The sequence below is a fragment of the Physeter macrocephalus genome, chromosome 19 (genome assembly GCF_002837175.3).
Source record: "Physeter macrocephalus isolate SW-GA chromosome 19, ASM283717v5, whole genome shotgun sequence".
Taxonomy (NCBI): Eukaryota; Metazoa; Chordata; class Mammalia; order Artiodactyla; family Physeteridae; genus Physeter; species Physeter macrocephalus.
The window spans coordinates 62,634,575-62,650,307 of record NC_041232.1 but is presented as its reverse complement, the minus strand read 5'-3'; the positions used below and the strand labels follow the sequence as shown (position 1 = coordinate 62,650,307).

At 44.1% G+C, this 15,733-nt stretch overlaps 1 protein-coding gene across 5 annotated transcripts in view; it reads left to right on the top strand.

Moving 5' to 3' along the window:
• Positions 1–15,733, top strand: part of ZBTB7C (zinc finger and BTB domain containing 7C) — a 380,670-nt gene that overhangs the window by 16,092 nt on the left and 348,845 nt on the right. Inside the window, exon 2 of one of the 5 annotated variants that reach the window (XM_055080253.1) lies at positions 4,072–4,152. The exons of the other annotated variants lie outside the window; for them this stretch is intronic. The gene's annotated coding sequence lies outside the window, so the exon portion shown is untranslated. The remainder of the gene's footprint in view (positions 1–4,071; positions 4,153–15,733) is intronic. 5 annotated transcript variants of the gene reach the window in all.

Below are 15,733 nucleotides of genomic sequence, written 5' to 3'. Positions count from 1 at the left end.
CCTCCGTGATATTGGTCTGTAATTTTCTTTTTTTTGTAGTATCTTTGTCTGGTTTTGGTATCAGGGTGATGGTGGCCTCATAGAATGAGTTTGGGAGTGTTCCTTCCTCTAATTGCAGTAAATCTTAACTCCGAGGCTGTTTACCCCTCTGTCCAGTTCACTTCTGATTTTTGCCTGGTTTAACTCAATTCTTGTATGCTTCAGGGGATGCCATATGTCGATTTTTGCATTAAACCATAAGAATTTAGGAAGAGATAATCCACTTGATACCAAGTATTAAAACCATGCATTTCAGTCCAAAACCAAACTGGGGTAATTTTTATCCATTGACCAGTATCTCTTATGACATTTTGGGAAATTGTTTTTGGAGCTACTTAAGGCACTGTTGTAAAACTGCAACTACCAGCACAAAGGAATATCAGGTCATTGGACTCAGGTGTTAAGACATCCCAGAGGTGTGCTTTTATCAATGTTTTCTAATCCTGTAGATGGATGGTTCTATATTTCAACTTTTATGAGAGCCACGTGACTTGTTAATGACCTTGTGGCTCACAGTCAAGGAGGAGAATTCCTCATTCATTACACTCTCTCTGTGTGCTGTGGGCCAAGTAGTATGTGTTGTTAAGGGTGGTGAATGGACAGGAGCAGAGGAAAGTATGGAAAGGCTAGTAAATCTGGGTAATGGTTAAGGTTGTGAGATGTGCTGGAGAGATTCAAGGATCCCATTCCAAGGCCCAAGTTTGCGTAAGTGTCCTCCAGTAGGTTTCTATCCATCTTTGTAATCTCAGGGTTCCTCCTCCCTGGTATTAACTTACAAATAAACCACTTGAACGAAAAAAGCCTGCCCGCTGTTTTTCTGACTGCCTTTAGCATTGGGAATTAATGAAGTCTTAGTAGATCTGAACCTCACCTGAAGAGGTTATGGCCATCTTATTAGGCTTCTTGCCTTGATTCTTATAGAATGTAGAAAACTCCCCCAGGGTAGGAAAACGTTTCCTGTCTCTGGTTTAGCTCTGATGTTAGATGTGCTTGTGCAAATCATCTCCTAACTCAGATTTCAGCTAGTTTCTGAGAACCTGGAAATTGTGCTCACAAGCTGGGCAATACTGATGAGAAAGCAGAGGGCAAGATCCCAGTCATTCTTCTAGCCAGCCGTGGGAAAGCTGATGCGTGTGTGCTTGCCTTTGTCTACCTGGAGCCCAGGGATGTTTTCCTAAGATGTTTTTAGGGGAGAGTGGGGCTGGAGGGAAAGGTGGTAAAAGTGAATTATTTGATAAACTAATATTTCTGCTTACTTTCTGGGAAACTAAATCACGCTATGTTTTATCTCCATTGCTTTGCCAGAAATTCCTCATGACAGATTCTGATGCACCAGATTGAGCCATCTCGCTGAGCAGCACCTATTTGCAGAAGTCATCAGAAGCCATTGTTTAACCAGAGGCTTTTCTGTTCCTTCCTTGCAATTTTCAAGACCTTGCATTTGTACAGACCTGACTCGGCAACATTCTATTTTGGGAATTTGTTACCTCTTCTCAGATTCTGGACCGCGGTTCCCTAGTTTTCTGCTCTTTGCTCAGGAACGGCTATTGCGTAGCTCTTGAGTCCAGGTCTGAAGTAGTCTTGTCACATCTTTGTACTAGGACTCTGCCCAGCTCCTGGGTACGGGAGTGACTCCTCCTGCCTGCCTCATGGACAAACTAACATTTTCACCATTGTAAATTGTTACATTCCCTGGGAAAGTAGCCATTTGCCACAGTGGTAGAGCATTTCAGTAGAGCATACATGCCCCCATCTCTCTCTCTCTCTCTCTCTCTCCCCGCCCCCCCACCTCCCTCTCTCCTCCCCTCCTTCCCTCTCCCTTTCTCCTTCCCTTCTTAAATGGGATCCTAGATGGAAAGTGCCCGGCATAGTGGCTGTCACAGAGCCCAGAACTCAATAAATATTATTGATTACTACTAATATTATAATTATCATGTTCAAAAGGAAACCATAGCCCCCAGTCCCTTTGTGGTCACGCTCGAGAGTCAGAAAGCTCTCGTGGCCTGGTGACCCATTCTGTTGTTTTTTTTATACTCCGTCCTTCATACACACACAGCATATTAAGAGTCTGTTCATTCTTGGGATGTGTGCGAAATTCCAATTCCTGTCAGGAGAATTTATGTGTGGTTTTAGAGGGGATAATCGACCAGTTAGTACGTGCGCACTGATTTTATACACATACGCGTCGGCGTTTACAGCACACATTATAACATCTTCAGTCTCTGCCAAGAATGTGTATTTCTTAGCCCCGTGCATTTGCATATTATGGGTTCATAATTTCAAATAGCTGTAAAGATCTCTACAGGAAAATGTAGTCACTGTAGTCTGATGTTCTAAATCTCAATGTAGTAGTAGAACCGGGCTAATTTTTGCCCCTGCTAATGTACCAGCCCTGTAATTTTCTCACACACACACACACACACACACACACACACACACACACACACACACACACACAGAGCCCTCTGACTTTACTTCTAAGCAAGGATTTAATAGCTGGGAGCTGAGTTATGCTGCCTATTCCCTAGACTTCATTACCTTTCCAAAATATATCGTACACTTGGCACAATGTACTGTGGTCTTATTACAGATGATTAAGAAGAAAAGATTTGTCAAAATAAATGAACCCACTGTATCTGATCTTCCCCTTGTTTGGGTCCCTCGCTTTCCACCCCTCACCCCACCGTGCAGCTTTAGTCATCTGCCGTGCTTCTCGCTTTAGCTGTGCTCCCTGACACGGCAGAGAGCTCTTCACAAGTTGCCCTTTCAAGCCAATATCACCAGAGAATCCAGCCACCCACACCTCACCCTCTAATCAGTCATTAGAGAAGCTGCCATTGGCGGCACTTGATTTGACCAAACAAAATAGAGCAGCGGGAAGAAAAGAAACTTAGATGTTTGTAAGGTCTTGCAGGTACCAGACACCTGAATTTTAAAAACAGTCACGTGGAGATTTTCTTTTTGAAGTTCAGAAAAAAAAGGATGCCCAGTTGAAGTCTATTCTATCCCATTTCAGTGTAGGGAGAATTAAATAGCTGAGCCATAGGAGTCTTCCAGCGTAAGGGTTGCAATGGAAATGCTGCAGAAGTTCACTGTCCCGGGGCTGACCCGGGCCACGGAATCGGCCAGGGCTGGGAAGGGCGTCCAGTGGCTTTCTTCACTGACTGGTCTGCTTTGCTCTTTTGTTGTTCAGTCAGAAAGTAAATGCTGCCCTGAAGACTGGGAACTGCATGCCCTTTGGAGTATCTGGGAGGGTTCCAGCTTCCTTGAGGCAGGGGGACATCATTTTCCAGCTGCTGAAGTGGCAGCTGTCTGTGACTCAGATGCCGAGGTTGCTGACCTCAGGGTGCTTATGATCACCTTGCTGCCTCTTGGGCCCCTTGTGGCTTATTTTCACTTAGGAACATTTGCTTTATCCCTCTGTGTGTGCGTGCGTGCGTGTGTGTGTGTGTGTGTGTGTGTACGTGTGTACGTGTGTTCATCTTGAAATGTCCTGATTGAAACTTCCTTTAGTTTTCATTCGGAGCTTAACTGCAGAAGGATCAAATGAAAACTTTACATGATAAAAATTCTCTTTTTAAAACATTTTTAACAGCTTTGTTGAGGCATAATTTATATGCCATAGAATTCACTTTGTTTTAGGTTTCCCATGCAATGATTAATTTTTAATGACATAACATACATATGTATCTATGTATAGATACATATGTGTGTCAGAGACTGCGGAAGGGGGAGGAAAAGAAGGAATCTTTTGTCCCCCACTTGCATTCTCCCCCTTCACCTTCCCTGCAGAAGGAGCCACCTGGGCAGGAAGTGTGGAGGGCAGAGGAGGCCCACTGGGAAGGGGATACACTCTAGGCAGGAACCCCCTGCTTCTGCTTGGTCCCACCCTGGCAGGTGGGGCTCCTCAGTGCTTGGACAACAACTGTTTCTCCCTGGTCATTAACAGTTGGCAAATGCCAAGGTATTGTCACATCAGATGTATACTCTTTAGCACGTTTGGCTAAAACCATTTCCTGTTCTCACTCACAGACCGTGTTGCAGTGGATTTCAGAGGTCATCCAGGCCAGTTCCCCTGTATACACACAGCCCAGTATTGTCGCTGGGGCTCAAGTAAGTGGTCCAGGGACGCTCACTGGTCAGCAGTAGAGCTGGGGCCAGATCCTGGTCTCCAGACTGTCCAGGACAGTGGCATGCCCTTCTCACTGCACTGCCCTGTCGGAATGGCCTAACGTGGGCATGGGAAAGTGGGCAGGAAGGCAATGTGGAAGTTACCAAAGACCCATTTATCTCCTCAGAGGCATCTCGTGTCCCAGCTCCCTAGCCCTGCTCCAGAGCTATCTTTTGCTGCTTTAAAGCGTCTCAGTAAGGACTCTGTGCTGTCCCAGTCTGATTTTTCAGCACTTCACATCATCTAGCAACCCTGAAAGGAGCAGAGGTCAAGTGGAGAACCCTCTCCCTCAGACCTTTATTGCAGAAGCAGCAATCCTTTGATTATACCTGAGAAGTCCAAGCAAGAAATTAGGCCAAACAGAGAAACAGCCATAGCTTGTACTTGGACTTCTGTGTAGAAACCGCTGTTTTAAATCCTGGTTGCATTTTGTTGGTGTGTGTGTGTGTGTGTGTGTGTGTGTGTGTGTGTGTGTTGTAAAAGAAAGTTCTGAGAAAATGATGTTTTGGGGGTAAAAAAGAGCATTTCATCTTGAAGAACTCAAAGCTGTGAACAAAAAGTGAGTGAAGAAACCAATTGTATGTAGATGCAAGTAGTTATTAGATAACCAGTGTGTGGTGGAAAGGGAAGATGTTATGCTTTGAAAGGCGAACAGTCCTTCCCTCTGATTCGAGGCACCATCACAGGGAATTCGCCCTGCTGGGATGCTTACTTAGAAGGCTTTCTCTTTCAGCTTTTGCCAGCTGGTGTGGAGCCGAAAGCCAACTAGTGGGGCAGAAAGCCAAGCTTTCCCTTGTGCTGAGAGCCAGAGGGGGAGAAGTAGGTAGACAGCAAACCCAAATAGAGGAGCAAAGTCATGACAGTTAAACAGTGGCAGTTATAGCCGGACAGTTCAACGCTTGAGCCTGTAGCAACTAGTTGAGCCAAGAAGGCAGGAGTATCCTAGAGCAGCGATTCTCTGAAGGGGGTCCCCGGACTAGCAACACCAGCATCTCCTGGGAGCTTGTGAGAAGTGCAGATGATCAGTCCCCACCCCACTGAGACCAACTGAATCAGAAATTCTACACATGAGCCCAGTGATCTGTAGTTTAACCAGCTTTCCTGGAGGTTCTGATGAACTCTGCAGCTTGAGAACCACAGCTGTAGAAAGAGTGAGGGTAATGTTAAGCCAGGATCGATCGATAGCCACTGAGGGTCAGAGTACTGATTCCGCATTGTTTGGTGAAGGTCACAATTTGTTGTCATGTCTGGTTAATTTATCAATAATAAAGAGTTTTATTACCCTATAGAATATATAGTTGACTGAACTGCATGTCAAAAGTCCAGTGAATTGGACATTATACTTTGCCTTATAACAGGTTAAGCCTAAAATATTTCCAATAAAATTTTATTACAGGTGCTTCAAAAACAACCCCCAAATCCAATGAACTTCACTCAGAAAGAGCACAAAAGAGATCTTGAGAATCAGATCGACTGGCTTTAACTCCTGGTTCTGCCACTTACCGGTGATGGGAAGTAGAATGTTACTTAAGATTTCTGAGCCTCTTTTTTCGTGTTGAGTCAAATCAGGGTGAAAATTACCTACTTCATGGAGTTCTTGAGAGTAAAGGAGGCTGAGAGACACCAAGTAGGCAGAGTCTAGCTCACGGCCTCTGCCACACAGAGGACTTCATTTCCTGGGCAGGTGCATTTTGAAGGCATTGCCATCACTTGGTGGCAGTCACCCAGATGACCATGGCTTTGCTTCTCAGGAATTGAGCGCTACCATTGGAAGGGATTTGGGTGACACAGTCCACTCACTTCATTTTATAGATGAGGAAATGGAAGCTTGGAGATTTTAAGCCACAAAGCTAGTTATTAGCAGAAAGAAGCCCGGAGCCCCTGTCTGCTGCAGCCCAGCTCAGTGGCGTTCTTGCCCAGGCCATTTGTCCTCACACGCTGACCCTGTATCACATGAAGGTGAGTGCGAGGGCCAGAGAAAGGGTCCTTGGTCAACTGCAAGGGCCTCTGGGCTGAGGAGAAGGAGCCTGAGGGCTGCCAGCTCGCATTTGGGTTGCCCCTCTTACTTGCCTCTCAATGCCTCGGTTTTCCTGGCGTGGGGAGCACAGTATGCGTGCAGAGCCATGGCCGGTGAGGGCCTCCATGCCTTGGAGGTGGTGGACTGCAGGTCTCGTTCTATCCCTGGAGAAGTGGAGGCTCAGGAAGGGCAGGTCTCGGGGTGGGCTTGGAACTTACTCTGACTATGAAGCTGTTGGAAGGTTTTAAGCAGGTGGGTGATATGCTGTGATTATAATTTTTAAACAAGCACCAGCAGTTATTAGAAATTGGCCTCTAAGTATTACTCTTGGACTGTGACTGGGCATGATAGTGGGAGGGGCTTTTACTTTGCATTTTATTTATTACTCTGGATTTTTTTTTTTTTTTTTTTCGGTACGCGGGCCTCCCTCCGTTGCGGCCTCTCCCGTTGCGGAGCGCAGGCTCCGGACGCGCAGGCTCAGCGGCCATGGCTCACGGGCCCAGCCGCTCCGCGGCGTGTGGGATCTTCCCGGACCGGGGCGCGAACCCGCGTCCCCTGCATCGGCAGGCGGACTCTTAACCACTGCGCCACCACGGAAGCCCTGCTCTGAATTTTTTTGACCATGTCTTACTTTTATGATATGTGTATGCATTCAGAAAACTAACTTAAAAAATGAAGCTCTTTTCTAGACCAAGGGAAAATAAATTCTGTGGCAAATATGTAGTGCTTTGGAAAAAATGACTGAAATAAATTGCTTAGCCAAAAAAAAAAAGACACTATTTTTTGGTATGATTCCACTTTGACAAGAAAAATGTATTTATGTGTAGAAAAAGTCTGGAATAATGAATATTAAAATATTATTAAGATTAAAAATGTTTTTGTTTTAGCCTATCTGTGTTTTCTAATTTTTCTAGTGTGAACATGTATTACTTTTGTAGTTAGAAAAAATGATTGATTTTGATGAAAACACCAAAGAGTGATGGTGTCTTTGGTCAACTCAGTGGACTTTCCTTCAGTAAGCAGTCCCAGGGCAGCCCTGCCCTTCCTGTGGATGTCCATAGTTTCATGTGATGTCAGTGATGGGGTCTTTAAATACACCAGCAATGCTTTTCTGTTGGAAATCTTCTGACTCGAGCTCAGTAAGCGTAGGGCATCTTCCAATGTGGAGAAGGGATTCTAGAGAAACCTACATATAGAGAATTCAGAGAGCTTTCGCTCATTCATTTAGCGGTTCATTCAGAAATGCGTGTCAAGTGCCTTCTGTGCGTAAGGCCCTGTGCTGGGCTCTGCAGATTCAGTAGCGCATGAAGGAGCATGCTAACTTGCTTTCCCCCCAGCTCTCTCTTTTTCTGTATTGATCCAGTGCTTTGTTTTTTATCAGGAAAGAGTCTCCCTGCACATGAATGCAGCTCCGACAGGCCTCTTCAGGCTGGGGTTTTGCCCTGGGTGGTCTGGACGACAGGCTGTGAGGCCACCTGGTTGGGGGGCAGTCCTGACATCACTACCATTTATTAATGTTTTCTCTGTGCTACGTGCTCACACATATTTTCAATCTTTACAACAACCCTTTAGATGCAAGGAAACCAAGGGTCAGGGAAGTGAAGGGCCTGGAACTGCCTAATCAGGATTTGAATCCATACCTTTCCATCTGTCTCTTAGTCCCACTGTCTCCACCCTGCTCTTTTATGACCTAATCTATAGAGGTGGTGCAGGCCCCCAGGCATTCACAAGGTCAACAGGCAGGCCCACCACACACCACACACACACACACCACACACACACACACCACACACACCACACACACCACACACACACACACACGGCACTGAACATCACTCTGTGAATACGTAGATGACAAAATGCAGTTTTGCTACATGCTAGGTTAACCTGCTGCTTCCAGCCTTAAGCCTCCACATTAATTCAGACGGCAGGGCAATCATTTAGAAAGTGTGATGATTCAGACAGGGTTGGGCTGCCGTGTAACTTGGTCCAAATAAAGACTGGAGGCAGGGGAAGGCCAAATGAATCCTGTAAACAAGATGAGAGGGAACAGCATGTGAACTCTGGGAGAACATCATTTGTGAATACTGATGTGCTCGTCTAACAGTCCTTTTGTCCCTACTGGTTCTAGATCAGTTATACCAATTGCTTCCGTGGGAGATGGGCCAAGTTGCCCAAATGTTTCTCTCTTCCAGCTCTGACCTCTACAATGTTAGTATTTGTCAGTCTAAATGAAATAAGATATTTAAAAATCAGTTTCCTAGAGCCAGCTTCTCTCAAGGATTTCCCAGTATAGAAGAAAGTAATACAAGCACTGCTATATTTTACAGACACTTAAAAAAAAGCAGTTACTCTTCAACAGTTTATTTGTTTTTTTCTGTATCCTGACACATTGCTAGGTGGTATGGGGAAGTCTGTGTGACAACATAAGACACAATACCTGATCTTAAGGAGCACATTCCCTCAGCGGGGAGAAAACATGAATATCCATTGAAAGAAAATGAAAAAATACAGGACAGCATCAGAATTTGGTGGCAGACTATTTGGTATTGTAGGAGGTCAGAGTGACAGCAGGGAGGGTGGGGTAATGAGGGCAGCTTTGTGGTTGAGGTGAGTTTTGAAGTGTGGCCGGGATTTTGATTGGAGGGAGGAAACAGTCGTATAAAACAAACATGCATAACTAATTAGACCAGTATTTACGGTGAAAACCAGGCTTTCTTTCTGTCTTTGTCAGTTGGTACTTGTGATATTACACTATCAGCTGGTTTGCCACTTCTGACAAGTTCCCTGCTTGTTTGCATCAAGGATATCGGGGCCCAGGTCCATATCCTCTCTTGGCCCTCCCCCTCTGGCCCATCCCACTGTCTGTTTCTCTGGCTTGAGGGAGGATAGAGGCAGAGACATGAAGGTCAGAACCATCTGTTTTGCAACCTTCTGAAATCCAGGGAAGAGATTTGCTGGAGGAGGCAGCTGGCCATAAAGTGATGCTACAGTCAACCTGAGCGTTATCTGTGGATTTCAGGTGACCAAGTTTTCTGTAGTCTTCACTACAACTGCCTGTTAGAAATAAAAACCCATTCATTTTGAGCATCCATTAAAATGGAGGCTGGCTTGGTGGGTGGATGAAATACGTTTCATACTGGTCTCCTTCTCTCTAGCCCAGCCAATGGGTATTCCCAGAATGCTGTTTGGTACACCTTATCTTTCTACCTGAAGACCTCCAGTGAATCCAGATTTCTGACTTCCAGATCCACTCTTGACTAGGCTCCCAGTCTCATTGTCTCTATGTCTTTGCGTACACTGACCCCAGCTACTCTGCTGTCCCTGACATGGCAGGGCGTTTCATGCCACCTCCTAGTTTTGCTCATTAGAGCCCCTCAACCTGGAATGTTCTTCACTTCTCCTCTATTAAAATCCAGCCCATCTCTTAAAATTTACCATACATGCCTTCCACTGCAAGAAGTCTTCCTGGATCATCCCATGGGAACTAATTGCTCCCACAGCACTGTGGGCTGAGAAAGGAGAAAGAGAATGGAGAAGCTGTGTGCTGGGCACCCAGGAGGGTTTGGAAGATTTGACAAGGAGATGCTCCAGAGAGGTGTGGGGGATTTGGGGAGGAGAGAAAGGGCACCTTGAGAAATGATTCTGTGGGTTATCACTTGGTGTCCGATGTCATTCTTTGAGCTGAAGCAAGGCAAGACTGGAATCTCCATTCAGTTACTCTAGGTTGCTGGACTTTGCATCTTTGACTAGAGACTGGGTGAGGTGGGGCCCCTGGATTTATTCAGGTTACCAGTTGCGTTCTCCCAGCACATCTATATACAAGCTGTATCTCACCATCCTACACTCGAGGTTCTTTTGTGAATTTCCTGCTGTTCTATGACCTGGGTTTTCCAGAAGAGCCCTGATTTGTGGTTTGGAAAATGTGATGACTGTGGGTACACTCAGCCTTTTCAGCTTAGATTGCATTCCCCTCTTTGCCAGGCATCCATGCCCCTCTGTTTGCAGCACTGCACTGGCCAAGGTAAATACTTGTTGAATGGATGGGAGGAATAGGCTTTGAATCCAAGTTCACCTGGATGTTGGGTTGGTACATTTTCTTCCCCTGTGGACTCTCAACATTTGCCCTCTGCCCTTCCCTCCATCTCTTCTTTCCACCTTTCAATATCTAGCCTAGAAGATGCTTGTTATTGGTGGTGCAGGGGGCAGAGTTTCTTGATCAATCACACCAGCCATGATTGTCCTTGGGGTGAATGGAGAAGCCCTTCCATCAGAGGTCAGCCTGCAATGTGTTCACCAGAGAGCGTAACCTCTGCTTAGGGGACACCCCTACCTGATTGCATTAGACAGGGGCTGGGATGGCAGGAAAAATGGGTGGAGAGTCAGAAAAAAGTGGGGGTTAAGAGCCCTGTCTTCTAGTTCAAGCATTCTATGGTTCTGTGACTCAACCATAAGGGGTTAAAGAGAAGGTACTTGTGGGAGCTGGGGGTGGCGGGAGGGGAGAACCTCCTTTTCATGGAATCAGGGCAGCTGAAAAGGCCACTCTGAGGGAGCTTTGTAGAGACACATGTGGCCGTGTGTCTGCCGCACTGGCTGCCTGCAGCATAACCGTGTGGGCTGGAGAGGAGCGAGGAGCAAGCAGTGCTGTGCATGTTTGAAACCACAAATCACGACTCTGCAAATATCAAGGGTTTCCTGTGTATTTCTGAACTGCTAGCTGGAAGAGGTTAAAGGGACTTTTTGTATGCTTCAGTTGCTTCTAGGTGTACGTCCATCTCTGCCCTTCTACCTTCCACTCCCAATGGTGACTGCTTTGTGGGCAGGTCTGCCTTTGTGTAGGGCATATTTTACCCCCTTTACAATAAATAGCACATGCATTTAGAATTGTAATGGGGATGATTTTGTCTGGAGCCTTCCACCCCCTCTGGCTGTACCCCCAAGGTAGGCTCTGTTATTGCTGAGCTGTGCAAATCCAGTCAGCCAGGATAGGAACTGAAACCCTGCCTTTAGCCCCTCATCATGATGTTCTAATCCAGTGACCCCCCCCATCGGCCTCAGAAGAGGTTATCAACTGCTTCCTAACTGCTGCACAGGGCATTGTGAGAGCTACTAGAATCTACAAATGTCACAAAGACCTACAAAAATACTTGAGACCTGAAAAGAAAATGTTGATTGCACGATGAAAAGAGATCTGCAAACCAAAAAATAGTAAACATGGAATAAAATGTCTGCAAAATATATATGAGGTCTGCTGCAACTCACCTCAACTGTGCGGTCATTATAGCAACCCCATTCAGCCAAGGATGTGCATGCATTTGATACGGTGGCTGGGATGAGGTTGTATCCGACACTGTGACTTATCATCCAATGCTGCCTTCTGCCACATCTTCCCCAATTCCTTTCCCAGCTTCCTGACCACACCTTCTGGTTTCCAGCAGCTTCTCTTCTGGGGATATGGTGACAGGATGCAGGGACGGTGCTCCTTTTCCTACTTTGTTAAAGACTCACCCAGCGTGTTTTCAATCTCCCTGTTCCCAGTGTGTGGGAGCTTCAGGGGCTGTCTGGCTGGTTCCAGTGCAGGTGATGTGTCTTTTATTCAAAAAAAATAATTAAATTTATTTATTTATTTTTGGCTGCGTTGGGTCTTCGTTGCTGTGCGTGGGCTTTCTCTAGTGCGGTGAGTGGGGGCTACTCTTGGTTGTGGTGCGCGGGCTTCTCATTGCAGTGGCTTCTCTTGTTGCGGAGCACGGGCTCTAGGCACGTGGGCTCATTAGTTGTGGCTCGTGGGCTCTAGAGCCCAGGCTCAGTAGCTGTGGCACATGGGCTTAATTGCTCCGTGGCATGTGGGATCTTCCCAGACCAGGGCTCGAACCCGTGTCCCCTGCATTGGCAGGCGGATTCTTAACGACTGTGCCACCATGGAAGCCCTCTCCTAAATTATTATACTTATGTCCATATTTCTAAATAACATGCATAAATGGCCACTTCTTGATTTTTCAGTTTTAGGCATTCTCTATTGGCTTCCTACTACAAGAAGGTGAAAATTTACCTCTTTTGCCGCAGTTATCCTCCACCTGGTGCTACAATACATAAATACATTCATCGATTGTATTATTGTTCCCAACTGAATCACTGCCTCCCTGTAAATGGATAATATGTCTATTCACATTGTCATGTGACTATCATACCTGTGGGAGGAATAACACAATTGACATTGAGCTTGGCTGTATGATTAGCTTGGTCAATGGAATGTGAGTGGAAGCGATGTATTCCACTTCTGATCAGAAGCTTAAGAGACACTGCATGGTCTGGATGAGTTACTTTTTTCCCTCTGCCAAGAAAATGGACATGTCCCCTTAAGGGGCTAATCCTTTAGCTTAGATCCTAGAATGGAGGAGACATATGGTGTAGTCATAGCTGACCCACAGCTATGCTACATGAGTTACATGAGTGAGAACTTTTGTAAGCCATTGAGATTTATTTTATTACCGCAGTATAACCTAGTACAATCTGACTGACCCATCACCTCCCTATCTTACCAACATATTTATGTAGAAATATTGTGTTTACATTGTTATGATTGTGTACATGCTCTTTCCAGGTGAACCATCTAGTATCTCTGTGATGCTGTTCCTTTCTTGAATCACTCTTTGTTTTCCCTAAAGTTGATCATTGTATTATTTTTCATTTGCTTATGATTTCATGTTCTTATTACTAATTCAATCCCCAAATCCCTACCAATTGTTTAAATCTCTTCCCAAAATGTTCAGATTTTATTTCATTCAGAAATCCCTCTTTGTATCTCTGAAGTGCTCCAATCTGGACTGATTGATCTCTATGCCTGGTGCATAGCTGTCATCTTCGGGTCACCTTGAGATTCCCTTTGACTTTCTCTTGTGTTGGATTTTCTCTTTCCCATATTCCATGTCTTCCTGTTTCTTGGTTTACACCCCCGTATTGGCAGATCATATCTTCTAGTAGCTCCCTAAGAAGAGGTATGTGGGATATAAATTATTTGAAACTTTGTATGGCTGCAAGTATATTTATTCTATCATCATGCTTAATTACAGTTTGGCTGGGTGTAGAATTCTAGTTTGGAAACCATTTTCCTTCAGAATTTTGCAGGCATTTTCCAATTTTCTTTTAGATTTCACTGTTATGATTGAGAAGTCTGAAACGATTCTGATACCCGATCCTCTACATGCCCTGTTTTTCCTTCTGGGATGTTGTAGGTGTTTTTAAAAACAAACTTTTAATTTTAGAACAGTTTTAGATTTACAGAATGACTGTGAAGATAGTACAGCAAATTCCTATATACTGCATACTTAGTTGTCCCTATTTTGAACGTCTTATATTAGTATGGTACATTTTTCCCTAAAAATTAACCAATATGGATATATTGTCAGTTACTAAATTCCATTCTTCATTCAAATTTCCTTAGTTTTCTCCTAAAGTCCCTTCCTGTTCCAGGATCCCATACATGATACCACATTGCATTTAGTTGTCGTATCTACTTAGTTGCATTTCTGACAGTTTCTCAGACTTCCCTTGTTTTTGCTGACCTTGAGAGTTTTGAGGAGCACTGGTCATATATTTTTGTAGAATGTCCCTTAATTGGGATACATCTGAAGTTTTTCTCATTATTAGACTGGGGTAATATGTTTTGGGGAAGAAGATCACAGAGGTAAGTGACACTGTCATCACATAAAATTAACGCTACATACTATCAACATGACTTATTGTTGATATTAACTTTGGTCATCTGACTTGAGACAGTGTTTGTCAGGTTTCTACACTTTAAAGTAACTCTACTTTTTTTCTTCCTTTCCATAATTTTCTCTTTGAAAGAAAGTAACTATGCACCTCCCACACTTAAGAAATGGGGAGTTATGTTCATAAATTATTTGGAATTCTTCCACATAGGAGATTTGTCTGTTCTTTCCCATTGATTTACTTAACCAATTATTTATTTATATTACTGTGGACTCATTTTATACTTTGGGTTATGATCCAGTAGTACTTTATTTATTTTGTTGCTTAAATTGTTCCAATTTTTACCATTAGGAACTCTTTCTGTTGGCTTCTGTATTCTTCGGACATACCCCCATCACTCTGTGTGTGTCTGTATTCTTCGGACATACCCCCATCACTCTGTGTGTGTGTGTGTGTGTGTGTGTGTATAAACACTTTTTTTACTCTCTGGCACTACAAGATGCTCCAGGCTCATTTTGTGTATTTTCTGCCCCAGTCGTAGAACCAGCCACTTCTCCAAGGAGACCTAACTCCTTTTATTGAAGAATGGTATTGGAAACCAAGATCTGGGCACTGGTGTGCTCATTGCTCCTGGGGTGTCATTGCTTCTAGTCCTTCTCAGATGACAGAGTAAGGATATATATATATACACTAAACTGAGTATATATACATATCTGTAAATATTTCTATATTAGGTAAACATGAGTTCATACTCATGTCTCCAATACTAATCTATTACCACATGGATTATTCTAGCCTTTGCTTATTTGTAACTGTCCATTCCAATAGTGAGAAACCTGACTCCTGGGACTTCCTTGGTGGTCCAGTGGTTGGGACTTCATCTTCCAATGCAGGGGATGCGGGTTTGCTCCCTGGTTGGGGAGCTAGGGTCCCACATGCCTCGTGGCCAAAAACCCAAAACATAAAACAGAAGCAATATTGTAACAAATTCAATAAAGACTTTAAAAAATGGTCCACTAAAAAATGGTCCATATCAAAAAAAAACTTAAAAAAACCCAGAAACCTGGCTCCCATCATATGTCATTCATTTAATATTTAGTTCCTTAATACATGTGTAATAATTTCAGAGTTGTCAATCTATATTCTTGTGGGAAATGACTTTATCAACTAGAGTATAGTTCTTATGTATAGTTCCTTTTTCTTTTAGTCTTAGGTACTCTGCTTATATCCAAAGCTACTTTGTTCAGCACCTTATTCCCCACCCCCTTCAGGGAACTTGTATATATAATACTTTCAGATTTTAGTGTCATATTCTGAATTCCATCCTAGGCTATCTCCACCTCCTAAATGATTAAAACATTTTCTCATGTATTAAGTTTTCCTCTTTGTGCTGTAAAGTTCTGTGAGTTTTGACAAATGCTTGATGTCTTGTATTCACCATTATAGTATCATACAGAAAAGTTTCACCATCCTAAACATCTCCTGTGTGTCATCTGTTTCCCTCACTCTCCCCTGACCCCTTGGTAACCACTGATCTTTTACTGTGTCTATAGTTTTGTCTTTTGCAGAATGTCCTATAATTGGAATCATACAATATGTTGTAGCTTTTTCAAATTGGCTTCTTTCATTTAGCAATATACATTTAAGATTCATCCATATCTTCTTGAGGCTTGGTAGCTCATTTCTTTTTTTTTTTTTTTTTTTTTTTTTTTCGGGACGTGGGCCTCTCACTGTTGTGGCCTCTCCCGTTGCGGAGCACAGGCTCCGGACGCGCAGGCTCAGCGGCTATGGCT